The sequence below is a fragment of the Rhinolophus sinicus genome, chromosome 17 (assembly GCF_057876585.1).
Source record: "Rhinolophus sinicus isolate RSI-liver-muscle chromosome 17, RSI-T2T, whole genome shotgun sequence".
Classification (NCBI taxonomy): Eukaryota; Metazoa; Chordata; class Mammalia; order Chiroptera; family Rhinolophidae; genus Rhinolophus; species Rhinolophus sinicus.
In genome coordinates this window covers 155,837,296-155,852,098 of record NC_142517.1, presented here as the reverse complement: position 1 = coordinate 155,852,098, position 14,803 = coordinate 155,837,296, and the positions used below count along the sequence as shown (strand labels likewise).

Sequence of the window (14,803 nt, the reverse complement as noted above, 5' to 3'; positions counted from 1 at the left end):
AACCAGATTGTCTAGTGGGCCAGATAGAGGATGAAGAAGACAGTTGCTCAATTGATTGTATACAGGTTTTACTCCAATATTTAAGAAATAAGAGCTTGGCTTAAAAAAAAAAAATCACGCCATGTTATTTTTATTCTTTGGTGCGATAGCTTCAGTTATCCAGATGTATTCCTAACTATCAGGATACAATTTTAACTATGTCAGTTCATTTTAAATCCTTTCATCTCTAATTTTTTTAAACCGTGATTCTGAGTAATCTGTGATGTTTTTCCCCTAAGACACTCTACTTCCCTTACACTATTATGTTAATCAAACACCAACTATAGGCTAAAGCCTCTGCTAAATAAGATAATCATTATTTTAAGTTGGCACCAGATTTTAATGCCTTGAACACTTATCACTCCACACATTCTTAGAATGCTTATACGTCTCTCTAAACAACAATACTAGGGCCATTTCTGACTTAAACCATTTGGCAAGAAATTAACATATCTGTCACCAACAGGATAGGGATTTGGCAATGATTTCACAGGGTAAAATCCCGCAAGGGGTTTCCATGGGGCACCACCAATGTGAAAAATGCTGCTGGTGGTTTGCCAATGTGAGAAGCACAAGTTGGCCAAATACACCTGTCTTGTCCAGGTGTCTGCTTAAGCCAAGAACCCTGGGAGCATTTCTGCTCAATGAATATTTTTGTTAGAGAAATAATTGTAGGGTTCCCCAATTATGTATGTATTTCTTGTGCCAGAGTTGCCTGTGACCTTGAGTTAAAGTTCTGAGTTAGTGTATGTGCTTTGGGTTTCAACATCTTTGCAGCTTGGTGATATGCAGTTAGAGAATTTGATGAAAGAAATGAATGCTTTCCCCAGAAACATAGTGCACAGAAGCACAAACGCGTGCCAGCTATCTGCGGACTCCTGGTTAAGAACCTTTGCACTGGTGATTTATACTATTTCCCCAGCTTGGCTGAATTTGGTGAAATGATTCATTGTGAACACATTAGTTCAAAGTACCAAAGAAACTTGAGCATCTGTTCCCTTTACCACTAGGGTCATCCACTTCTGAGGCAGGCTTCTTTCTGGCTCCCTCAGTTTCTTCTGCCATGTATACCAAAGGGCCTCCTGGGGACATTCCTGACCATTTTAAAGGGTTTTTTTGTTTTGTTTTGTTTTAATTTCAGTGCTCTCTTGCCTGTCACATACTACCCTAAAACAACTACCCCAAACTGCCCTCATCTATAACTTTGTGACTTGGTGAGTACTTAACTAGAATGATTCTAGAATAAGTACACTTTCCCCCAAACAGTGTCTGCCTTTCCCAAAAGGTTGTTTGATTTGATTACTGCATTCCATTTATAATACCAATCAGCATTTAGCGAGCATCTACTATGGGCCAGATACTTTGTATCTATTCTCTGTAATCTTTTCCCAAACCCTGATAGTTTTAACAAAGGAAACTGAGGTTTCAAAAATCTAGATAATTTGCACAAGAAGCCTGACACAAACTTTCCCTGAGAAATATTCTCTGACCAGAACCACACTTGGGTTAAGTGACCTCTCGGCATTCACAGTACTTGGTTGATGTGTTTAACAGTACTTTCTACACTGTATCATAATTGCTAATTTACCTGACATTTTCTCACACTTGACTGAATATGTATTCCTGTGCCTGCTCTGTAAATGAATGGTCATAAATCTGGAGTCTAATCCTGGATCAACTACTAAAAAGTGGCCTAATTTTAGGTTTAGCTCTCTGGATCTCGGTTTCCACTTCTATCAAAATAAGGGGCAGGGCATAAGTAGTACAAATACCGTGTTTCCCCGAAAATAAGACCTAGCCAGACAATCAGCTCTAATGCGTCTTTTGGAGCAAAAATTAAATAAGACCCAGTGTTATTTTACTATAAGACCAGGTCTTTATATTATAATGTAATGTAATGTAATGTAATGTAATGTAATATAATATAATATAATATAATATAATATAATATAATATAATATAATATAATATAATATAACATAACATAATATAATACTGGCTCTTATATAAGACCCGGTCTTACATAACATAAAACTGGGTCTTATATTAATTTTTGCTCCCAAAGACGCATTAGAGCTGATGGTCCAGCTAGGTCTTATTTTTGGGGAAACATGGTATGCTCTGATGCAATGCTGTCTCCACTACCTGGGAGTAAGTGTTAAAAGCCTTGGCTTCCATCAAAGGTTGGTGCCTCTAACGTCCTTATCCTCTTCTCGCACTCTGTACAAATTGCAAAGGTTAAATTAACTTAAGCCATGCTGACAAAGGGATGGATGGCTACTCCACTTACTAATGGGAAAGGGGTTCTTTATGACTCTGGATGGCTGGGGGAAACTCAAGAAGTTTCCATGTACCTGCCATTGAATTAATATCCATAAAAAGCCAGAACTTGGTTTTTAATGCTTCTTAACCCTAGACATTGATCATTACTTGGTCTTTGGCAACATGATATAATAAAATACATATGGACTGGGAGTCCAAAGTCCTTCCCTAAAGTTAACTTTCAGGATGTTCTTTTAGCTAGCAAAAGCAGAGATAACTGACCAAGAACATAATAAGGCTTTTAAAACTTGAAAATTGATCGAGTACCTATCGTAAGCCTATTTTTTGTACTCTAACAAAAGTACCAATGAAAAATTTATTTTACATGTTTGCTATTAAGCTAAAGAACAGTACTTACTCTAATTCCTTAGATGACTGACAAGACTTACCACATTGAGCGGAAAAAAGACCACACAAATGTGGAAGAATTTAGAATTAGCACTGCAGCACTGAAAGATAACATGTTTTTGTTTTGTTTTTTTCTCCTTAGCACTTACGAAGTTTCTCTTCAGTCTTTCAGAAAAATTCTGATAAAATAATAGAGTAGACTTGCCAGTGTATATATAAGGATATTTAAGGGATATGATATCCTTTTCCTTCAGAAACATCATCAGAATAGTCTGAAGGGAAAGGAACTTTTAAAAACATTTCCCTCATAAAATATTCTGAAGTGGACATCAGAATAAAAGATGGTCAAACTTTAGGACCATTCCCATCCAAGCACTGGGATCCTGCCAAAAGTACTATGTAGGAAATAAAGGAGATTTAAAAAATTAGAATACGTAGAAAAAAAACAATTTGGATGTTCTTTACACTAAATCACCACCTGAAGCAAGGTATAGATTTTTATTATGTGAGACAGAGAATACGTAGTTATGCAGCCTGCAGCTGACAATGCACTAAGCAGCAATTAGTAAAAATAATATAGAGTGTAAGATTAAATACCTAAATTTTCAAGTCTCAGTGAAGGTTCTACTGGCACAAATTAAAATGTGTTTCACTATAGAAATAAATCACACCAAACTCATACAGTGTTTTAAAGGTTGGAAACCCACTATCTGGAGAAGCTTCGCCATTCAAACAAATTTCACAAAAGCAGAGAGTCATGTTATTTATCCCCACCAATTTATCCAGTACTTGTTACCAATGTATATTTATCAAAAAGCACTTCTAGGTATACTACTATTAAAATAATTTTAAGTAATAAATAAATAAAATATATTTTTCAAATTTCTTTTGAAAAATCTTGTGGCCAAATCAATTAATGTGCTATTTCCAACTATCAGTTTGATACATAGGAAGTTTTAAAATAGCAATAAATCTGTGACAGAGATTGTTTCACAATTCAGACAAATTAGCATGTTTAAGTCATTAGGTAGAATTACACTCATTATGGTCCATAACATCATTGGCTCAGCAAAGATTCCCTGGACACCGAGTATGTCCTAGGCAACCTCTATAACGGACAAGTCCACTGTCTATGTATGAGACAGATGAGGATGGAGCAGACATGAATGACTGATGCCCACACTGTACAAAGTCACCATGGAGATGAAAAAATGGTAGAGCAAAGGCACAACTGGAAAATTTAAAAGTAATAATGGATATAAAATAAAAGAGCTCAAAAAAGTACATTTTACCACATCACCTGTGGGGATTTTGTGGCTGTTCTTCCAGTTGCAAAGATGAAAGGTATCTATGAAGCCCCATAGAATTTGAACCCTGATGAATGACTATGGTGACTGTCTTCTCTACTTGCCCCATCGGAACGGAAGGTTTCAGCTGCTCAGAACTACACGTACCAGCCATGACCTCCAATACATTCTTCATGGGTTTCTATTTTTGGAAAACATATGTCTCTTCCTCATCCATGAAATCTAAGATATTTCATCAAGATTCTCGAACTCTAGGCTTAAGCTGAACTTGCCTTATCCATACCAGGGTATCAAATCCGATGGTTTAAAAATAAGTAATATTTACTATCATTTATAATGCTTTTATGATGTGCCAGGCATGCACGCCATTTTATTTTCACAAAACCTCTTTGATATAGATAATTATCCCTAATTTGCAGATGAAAAAGATGAGGCTTACAGATTCCAAGTACCATGTCGAAGGCCACATGGGTTGTAAGTGGCAGACTGTATCTTGGAAGTGACACCCGGGTTGGAACTTGAACCTAAGCTCCTGACCACTATCCTATTCAGCTGCTTGAAACGCCATGTTGCACCATGAACGCACATAGCCAATACATAATAAAAGCACTTACCTATCAAAAAAACAAAATACATTTTCCTGGTTTTTAGGCATTCATGCATTGCCCTAAATCTACAAGGTTTTATTCTATTTAACAATCTTACCCAGCTTTGTCAAAGTAGTTCTTGGGCCTTTTAAAATGATAATGGGCAAAAGACGAAGATAATATGAAGCTTTTCCCGAACACTTTGGAATAATTCTCAGAGTATCTTTTGACACTAAATTTATGGAACCCATATTCCTTCAGATCTGCAAAGTTCTTCAGAATGGATGAGAATGTCTGTTAGTGGGTACAGTATTAGCTACCTTGTGCAACTTAACACATAACTGAATTAGTGAATTTTCAAAGATATATGGATTGATGGATGGTTCAGTTGTCTTCCTTTTCTTGCATGTGATCTGCGAGAAATGCAAGGTGTGTACACATGCATGCATGCACACCTACACACACATGACTAAATGCATTTCTAAATGAATATGAGGATTCATAAGCTTGCATGGAGATGAAGGTTTGCCCAAGTCACAACTCTTCCTAGCTGGCATGTGGTGGGAGGCAATGAATCTCAAAACCCCAGGACTTGAGAATGAAATAAACCACAACGCCTGAAGTTGGCAAGAATCGGTATATGTCACCAATGATTAGTCAACTGCAACAATAAAAACGTTGGTCTGTGTATCTTCTGTGGTATATCTATTAGCGATTCCTCATTTCCTTATTAAAATAATTTCAAATTTGTGTTGATGGTTTAATATGACAGATTCTCATTGTAGCAAGAAAAATAATTTCTAATTGATCTTGAATTCAAACATGATTTTCAAAATCTTGAACACAAGGAAAACTAAGATAAATTTTGTTTTGTTTCTATGCTCACTGTACTAAGTATATGTATGTGTCAGAAGTTCATTATACAGAAGTAGTATGGAGGCTGGTTCGCTCTCTCCTTTTGCCTACCAAAGACTAAATGATTTAGAATTTAACGTAAAACAAAGTGCATAAACTTGATTTTTGAGTTGCTCTTGGATAAGTAAGTAGCAATTATTAACTGTATTAAAAAACAATAAACATTAACATGAGAAAAGAATTATAAAAAGCATAGGAAATGTATAAAAAGCATATAAAATTATATGCAAAAAGTATGTAATAGCAATACCACTTGATGTTAGGGAACAATTTTATCTTTTTTGCAATAAGTCAGTGCAATGGTGGGAATAATGATCCTTATGACATGAAGAAAAGCCTAAACTGGATTCCACCTTGTTCAACAAAGCAGAATGATATGTACTATATTTTGCTTCCATGAAAGCAATTAACATTTTTAAAAACTATACATTAAAACTATAAATTTTAACTATTTGGAAAATTGGTTTATTTAGCATGGATTATTTTCCAACTGTTCTTGACCAAGTACAATATAATTGTTATGTTTACAATAATATAGAATAAAAATAAAATCTTTAAGATCATTTTACAATTTTATTGTACTTGTACTTTTCAATAAAATTGATACAATTTTATACTAATTCCAGAATAGATGATTAAAAATGCAGTCATTTGTTTTTAATGTTTCTTAATAAATGCCAGGATAAAATAAAAAAATATGACTGTTTTGAATACTCAATATTTTGAGCATTTTCTTTTCATGTAAGTAATTTTGTTCTTCTTTCTGGTTCATAGGCACCAGAAGATCAGGAAAAGGACAGATAGAGTGATAATACAACTTAAAACCTACACTTGCAGTTTTGAGATGACAACAGTTATTTGTAGATTTTAGACTCTGTTCCATACTAGACTGAGTACAACATGTTTGCCCTAAAATCTTTTCCAAGCTTACAGTATGGTCTCTAGTTTCAAGGGATGACAAAGACAGACTGGTAATCAGAAAGGAGGAAATTAATTTTTGAAAAGTCCCTAAAGATTCCTTTGAAGTCTGATACAACACCATTTTGAATCTTCAGGTACACTAACTGCACATATCCTTCAATGATTTCTTTTTACATCATTCTATTTACTTCTGCTTCCCAATTTGATTTGAATTGTATCACACAAATACATTTTTCTGTGTACATTTAAATATCTAGACCGTGAATTTACTATGAACAAGCTACTGAGATTTGCATGTAAGTAGCATGGCTCAAGCTAATGCAAAAAAGACTTCAAAGTTTTGAGTGAATTTGCATAGACACATAAATTATCCAGGATGTTCAAAGCCATAAATTTGCTGCAGGACATATACAGCTTTCTCCTGGTTCGCAGAAGCACAATAATTTTCTTTATTTCACATTTGTCTATTATCACGTTTTCTCCAAGAATCTTCACAGGCTATCCATTGCCCCGTTTTTATTTCTATATTCAGAATGTGCTAACTGATAGTGGTTGCATTTACAAAGTTAATAGTATTGGACTGCCTAAATGAATTATAAACTGGGTTCATTCCTCCTCTCTATGCTCTGCCTAGAACAAGACAGAGGTTAGTTAATACAAACTATAGGCATGACTTGAGTTAAAAGTAAATTTAAAAATTTTTGTTTTTCAAAATTGTTGAATTAAATATGGTTGACCATAAGAAAGATTTTATTTGGCTGTTTGAAATATTATGTACATACGCATACATAATACATATTATATATAATGTAATATAGGCATATAAAATATAGAGGATGCCAAAAAAATGTATACACATTTTAAGAAACGAAAAACCTGTATTAAAATTGTAGCACTCAATATATACCGATAACAAAAGATGAATATAAGTCATGTGTATAGTTTTTTGGCACCCTCTATACATATACATATATTTCATAATATATAATACACACACAAATATATATAGAAAACAAAAATTTACAAACATGTTATTTGGATTACAGGACAGCATATTCTATTCAACATAAGAAGGAAACAATTTATTTGAAATATAACCCCGTTAGCTTCAGTCATTACTGAAAGTTTCAAAATGGAAAGAATTTAGAAAAAAATGGCAGTTTTTCCATTTTTATAAAACTCACACAAAGCATGAATTCCTTTTCCTAAATTAATCTCAGGATCCTAGATAAATGTCATACTGTCCCCATAGAGTGATGAAGAGTGAGAATCTGGCCCTGCATGACTACTACAAAGTAATTTCATAAATATTTGAAATGATTGTCCTTCACTGTTTCATTGGCCAACCTCCTATTCCGGTCTACCCTCCACCCACACCAATCCCCATATTAAAATAAAATACATTGTTGCCAAATGACCAAATCTTAATCAGGATAACAAAGTAACACTTTCTTTTCAATGCAAATAAAGTAATTATCTAAACATGAACCATTATCATGTAAGTTTTAGAAAATCCATTTTAAAATATTTTATGCAAATATAAAAGCACAAAGCAGTAATTCTGTGACTAAACATTATTTTGCTTCCTCATCTTTCCAAAATATTTTCATACACATACATCCTGTGATGTAGACAGATGGACACTTGGATGCAAATTAAAATAACATTATTTCCCATCAACACTGTAATTGCTGAGTTGATATATTTTAAAGTTTTAATGATATAAACATAGTCTGATCACACTTTAAGTTTACTTAAAATTATGTTTTGAGAATTTTAAAGCAATATAAACAATAAAAGTGAGTATACATTTGTTTGGTACAGGTCAGACTTTACTATGATGTAATCATACACTTTACAAAAGTGGGATATTTAGTGCATGGGGGGAAAACAGACTTTTGTCTTGCCTGTGACATTTATGAGTATCACTTTACAATCCAGACTTAACTCAAAGGAAATGTCATAGGAAGTTGAATGTGTTGAATTAAAATTAGTATCATCTGAAAATTCCCTAAGAAAATTAACAACAATTAGGAAAATTAAAGAAGCATTTAAAGGATGTCACCCCAAAATAAGAAATTATTTCTGATAAGGTGTTTAGCAATAAAATATGGAATGAAGACTCTCAAAACTGAATCCCTCTCCTAAAATGAAATGAAAATATAACTTATTTAAACTGTCCTTATGACGTCCTATGGGATATGAACAAAAGAACTCCATTATTTAATTCCAGATACCTCACAAGAATTGTAGGCTAGAAAATCAGTTCTTACTTAAAATACATTTCTGAAAAATGTGAAAATCCTCTAAAAATTTTAAGTCCTGATGTTTATCTAGATGTTTTAACCTAGATATCTCTCTGCATCAAAAACTTTCCAAAAAAATATAATTATTTAGAAGCCCAAACCCAGTATTTTCTCACATGAAATTATTCCATTTGAACAAAACACCCATGTTTCAAATCCAGGAAATACTAAGAAAATTTAAATAATAAACTAGTTAAGGGAAACCTGAAAATGGGGAACACCCTGCCAATGAATTAAAATAGCCAATCCTCATCAAGTGCCTTTTATAGAAATAAAATCAGGCGCATCATGAAATCTATCACCGTACCTGCATGCACTTTAAAGGACTACGGCACTCACGCTGTAAAATCTCCACTCTGAGAAATAAAGCACACTTCATTTAACTGCTGCAAAACACTGCTGCAGAGGAGCTCAGTACATTTTTGTCTGGCAACTGATCCAGCTCTCCACCAGCCCTGTGACCTTTGAACTCCCTTCTGCCCCCTCTCCTCTGCAGTCAAAGCCTCAGCTGGTCTCATTTGCATAAGGCTCAGGCAGCCTTCCAGCAGCTGAAACGGAATGCTGGGTAAGGAATTGTGGAGCTGCAGTTCTGCCAGAATACCTGAATCACCAGAGAGCTGGAATAGATGATGGGGAGTGGGCACCGACTTCACTGGGCTGGCAGCATCACAGCCCCCCAGGTCTATTAACGGTTAGTGTTTTTAACTCTTTGTTGTAGAGTCCTATTTCCCTGCTCCCCACCAAAAGAAGCTGTCAGCAGTGACTATGGTAACTAAGGAAACTCACATAGCCAAATACTTAATTTAAATACATGTGGAAGGCCAATTTAAAATTTTCATTAACTTCTCTTGTTTTTGGTACAGCTCATTTTTTTCCCGTTGGAATACATATTGCATGCATAATCAAGGACATAGGATATTTCTTTTTGTTGTGGTTTAAACAGCATTTTACAGGGATACATTTATTTTACTCACTATAAAAATATATAAAGTCACTATAGTAATTCCATAAAATGTTGAAGTGCCCTAAAGACGATCATCCTAAACGGTGTCCAAGAAATTAATCGTAAAGGATTTAGGTCGTAGGATGCCTTTAAAACAATACAGTAATAAAAACGTAAACCAAAGTTAAACTATGTATTTAAATCTAAAGATTCATATAGCAGTAATGCTTGTCTGTCTTTGGCAAAGACGGTCAATGTTGTGCTATTATTTGCTAGAATAATCTCTTTCCTCGTCTTCCTACATACAGCAACCTCTCTATTTAAAACATAAACTTCTCTATTACTCATAAACGAAGAAGTGGTTATTTTCTAGACACAGAAGGTCATGTGTAACATATTTTTTATAAATACACATGAAGGCACATATTCTTTTCTAAATGATGCATTAGTGGAAATATGCATCATCCCATAATTAATCCATTCTTTTAAAAATTAAGCTAAGTTATTTTGTCTATTGATGAATAAATATCTATGAAATGAAAGGTTTCATGCAACAACATTTTCCATCAATCAATGAAATATAAAATAAAAAATAAAAGGCACAAAACAGATTAATATATATAATACTGTATTTGAATATAAAATGCATTGTTCTAGTAGACAGTATCACTAACATTTTGAAATTTTATTTAAATACTTAAATATTCTAAACCTTCCTCTTTGCAGTATGCCAAAAGATATCCATAAATTCTGAATGATATATCATCCAATTTATAAGACACAAAATCTATTGCAATAAAACATTTTGTTGCATTATAATACTGGGAAATAAATTTGAAGCTTTTGATTTGAGCTATTAGTAGTATCGTGTTTTATATTAAACATGCATATATAGGAGATTAGAAATTATTGGTGGAATTTTCTCTTACCCATAAATTTTTAAATAGGATAAATAACTTTTCAGTCTACTATAATCATATAAACATTTCTCTAGCACCTCTGACTACATCAACAATTTAATCACATTGGGCCAGTTCAAGTGCATCTTTCATATTACACACTGCAAATATCGTGCAAAGTTTTTGTTTAAGGCAAAACACACACCAGCCCATCCTAATTTAAATCCGATCAAACACAAGAAAGTGTTGGAGTAATTTATAAAATCACTGACCTGTTCAAATAGCTGTAGTCTTAGTCCTTGCAGTCTTTATTTATTAAAATCCAAAATAAATGGATTATCATTTTATAATATGTGTCAGCATCACCAAAGGCACTGGTTCTCCCTGGTTCAGCGGAATCTTCTTAAATTTGCCAGCCCTGTGTTTTATTGCTGGTACCGTATGCTTTATTGTTCAGCGACAAGAGCTTCACTCTGCACAAAGACTCATTACCTACTGCTAGCTGCACGGCATCAGCCTCACTGAGGCTGCCTATATGTGATCACATGGGAGTTTTGTCTGAGAAAGCCAGGCATGCCACTGACTTCACTGTGTCTGTGGATATTTTTATCATCTGAGGTCTGCTAGGAGGAAGAAATAACAGATTATGAAGCTGCTCTAAGTCATTAATGCAGCATAACTTATGGAAATCCCTTCACAACATTTTTTTTTTATTATAGAAAACGTTTGAGCCAGCATTCAGAAGAAGTTAACTAGATTTTATTTTAATAAGAGGCTGAATAATAATTTAAGGAAGGGGAACTAGCAAAAAGCTGTTTCCTACCTTCTGCTTTCTGAAAGTACTTTTGTACAAGTGTTATTAAAGAGCCTTGATCAACTGAATGATTTGACAGTATGTTTTAACCTTTAAATTGCTGGTGTCTCTTTTTCTTGGTGGAGGTTATTTTCTAAAAGGATAAGTGGCTGTTTCCTTTAAAATCTCCTCAGTGAAAATCTCAATCACTAATAGATAATATATAAGAATAAAAATAGAGATATTCTAATTACTTATGACAAAGTAGATGAGAGGGTGAGTCTTTTTTATTGATGTATATAAATGAGGTAGGTGATTAATTTATCTTCTAAAAAGATGACACATTCTTAGAACAGCTGACTTAAAAGAACAATGAAGATTTCAATTTAAAGATCTAAAGAACATGTGGTCCATATTAATTCTTAAAATCACAGTAACTTATTTTAGACAGCTTACCTCAATAAAGCATATGGTTTACCTTATCTAATTTCAATGTTAACAAGTAGTTTCAGAGCTGACTACTCAACATACACAGGAATCTTCTACTGTATAAATACTGAATTAATATAGACACACACACAAACACACACATACTGTGAGATTTTCTAAAAACATATTTTTAAATAAACACTTAAAAGTATTTCTCAGAGTTTGAAAATGGATTGTAGATTTCCAAATGAAAAAAAAAACACACATTTAGTTATTGGAATTTGATGAAAAAAAATCTCTTACTATTCAATAATCTGTCTAAACTGAATTGTAACTGAAAGCTAGATGCTTGTTAATCCCAGTGGAAATCTTGTGACAAATAATGCAATGTGCAACAAAGAACACAGAAGGAAAAGTCAGAAGCACCATAAATGAACATGAACAAAAGAAAACAAATTTTCTGTATAGTTAGATGTATACTATAGTTAGATATATACAAGTTTACATCCCTGGCCCCTCCCTTTCCCTATAATTTTGAAGTAACTTAGTTTTCTGCTGATTCTCTCCTTCCATTCAGCAACCATTTTATTTCACTGTTTTTGAAGTGATGATATAGAAATAGACATAGATATAGATATTTATCTGCTTAAGCATTCCATTAATAAATTATTTTTTTGCAAATAATTATAACTAAAATTTTTGTGTGTCAATTGAAATTTTAAAAAATTATTTAAAGCCAGAATAGGCAAGTGTGGCTAAAAAAGCCCAGTCTCTAAATACAATAATTTAATATTATTCTTTATAATATTTTTGTAGGGTTAGCACTGATTTAGAATGTTTCATGACTTAAAGCCTTTGGTGGGTTTTTCTTAACATTTAAATGTACTTGTTCCCAAATGCTCATGTTCATTTTCCCCTCTGCATACAAGAGCTACGCTAAAGCTCAAAAACCTTGGGGCATTAAAAGAAAAAACAACAACAACCAGACTGTTCCTGACTTATAGTGCACCTCTGGGTTCTTAAACATATGTACAGTCTAGCTAATATCTTTGATGATGTCATCATGTTTATGTACAAGGAAATAAACAAAAGGCAGCCATTTTTCTCTTACTGCATCACTTCAAAAACAGTGAAATAAAATGGTTGCCCAATGGAAGGAAAGAATCAGCAGAAAACTAAGGTGCTTCCAAATTATGGGAGAGGGAGGAGCCAGGGATGTAAAACTGGAAATAAAAACCACATATATGTGAAGTTTATATGAATGTATGTAAAAAAATAATTTACAATAAGAAAAAACTATAAATGCTAGGAATATAGAAATAGCTAGCAATTAAAACAAGCTATCAGTAATAGTGATTCTCCAATGGAAAGACAATAGTCTATAAACTTAATGTATTAAATGTAAGCGCCCATTAAATTCATTAATATTGAAAAAGATATTTAAAGGTAGACAACAGAGCTAGAAAGATCTAGAAAGAGACAGAATGATCATGAAATAGTAATATCTTTCCAGGTCTATTATTATCTTAAATGACCTTGGTGAGTTATTCTAGGATCTCATGCCTCAGTTTTCAGGTCTGCAAAACAGGAACAGAAAAGTCTATAGAAAACATGTCATGGAAATAAACAGCAATATGAATTCCCTAATTTGCTTTTAACCAAGCTTTGTCATCTAATATTGGTAAAACGAGAAGAAATTATGTAAGTCCTAATGATTGTTTAAAATAATTTTTAAATGCATTATCCTAAAAGCAGAGACAAATAATAAATAGATAGGACTTTGAGAGATAAGAGGTGATTTTTTTTTTCCCTAATACATGAGAAAAAATAGAAATAAATTTAGTAATTCTAAACAAATCTCATAAAATAACTTCAGGATTAAAACAAAATATACCTATCTTTCCAATCAAAATTCTGGAACTCTCTGTCAGAGACATGACAAGAGAATTGCAGCAGAATTTTTGGTTCTCACATTACACAATGAACAAGTTTGCCTGTGCTTATATAACTGTTTTATCAGCCAAGAGTTCTTTAAATTTGAAATTAATGAAAAAACACAAGATCACAACTTAAAGAAGAAAAATTCCATTCGAGATTAAAAGGACATTTTAACTTACTTTGTTATATTAAAAGCTGGGAATTGAAAAAATATATTTTGATTCTTACTATTGACTTCTTCTATAAGCTTACTTTTTCTCTAATGACTAAGAGCCATAATAGAACCATTTTTTTGCTCCCTTTTTCTACAAAATAACTAAGTCTTGTCAGAGGTGATCTAAAATGTTTATGCTATTTAGCTCATTCAGTAATGTGAACATAGACATGCTAAATGGATAAACCCTTGAACGTTTTACAGCATGAAGGAAGATGGAGAAGATTTACTGATACCATGACTTGTGTTTCCCAGAACTGTATTAACTGGCATATATACCAGTACCTCCTATTAGATATACCCCTTGAGTAGGCTGGATATTTTTGGTAAATTTCATCCAACTTTACAACCCATTCAGAGAAGTCAATAAGTTGGCCATGACAGCCTCAAAATCCAGGACTAATTCAATTCAATTCAATTCAACAAACATTTATTGAGCGGTTACTATGCAGCAAGCCCTGAGACAGTTACTAGGGATATATATAAGTATACTGTTCCCAAGAAGATTACAATTTATGTAACTAGTAAAAAAAATAAATTGCTGAGCATATTATTGGAGGGAGATAAAGTAGGGATATGTTTCTTAAAGTTTGACTATATATTGACTTAACATGCATTTTATGTATAATCAATACAATTTATTTTCAATATTGTTTCCTAAACTCAGAAAATTATTATAATTAAAAATCATTTATCATTTGTCAAATACATACACAGAATGGTTGCTAATTTTATGTTATCCTTCATGAAGAGGTTGAGTCTAATTTCCCTTACTTTTATTTTAAGCCACTCTTAATGATTTGCTTAACCAATGATTTGCTAAGAGGCTACAGAAGTAATGT

At 33.0% G+C, this 14,803-nt stretch overlaps 1 protein-coding gene across 4 annotated transcripts in view; it reads right to left on the bottom strand.

The window, feature by feature from the left end:
• CSRNP3 (cysteine and serine rich nuclear protein 3) overlaps nt 1-14,803 on the bottom strand; it is a 190,954-nt gene that overhangs the window by 83,406 nt on the left and 92,745 nt on the right. Inside the window, exon 1 of one of the 4 annotated variants that reach the window (XM_019727332.3) lies at nt 10,860-11,091. The exons of 2 other annotated variants lie outside the window; for them this stretch is intronic. The gene's annotated coding sequence lies outside the window, so the exon portion shown is untranslated. Of the gene's footprint in view, nt 1-9,052; nt 9,184-10,859; nt 11,092-14,803 lie in introns of those variants that run through there. One more of the 4 variants, XM_019727333.3, reaches the window with a different exon arrangement.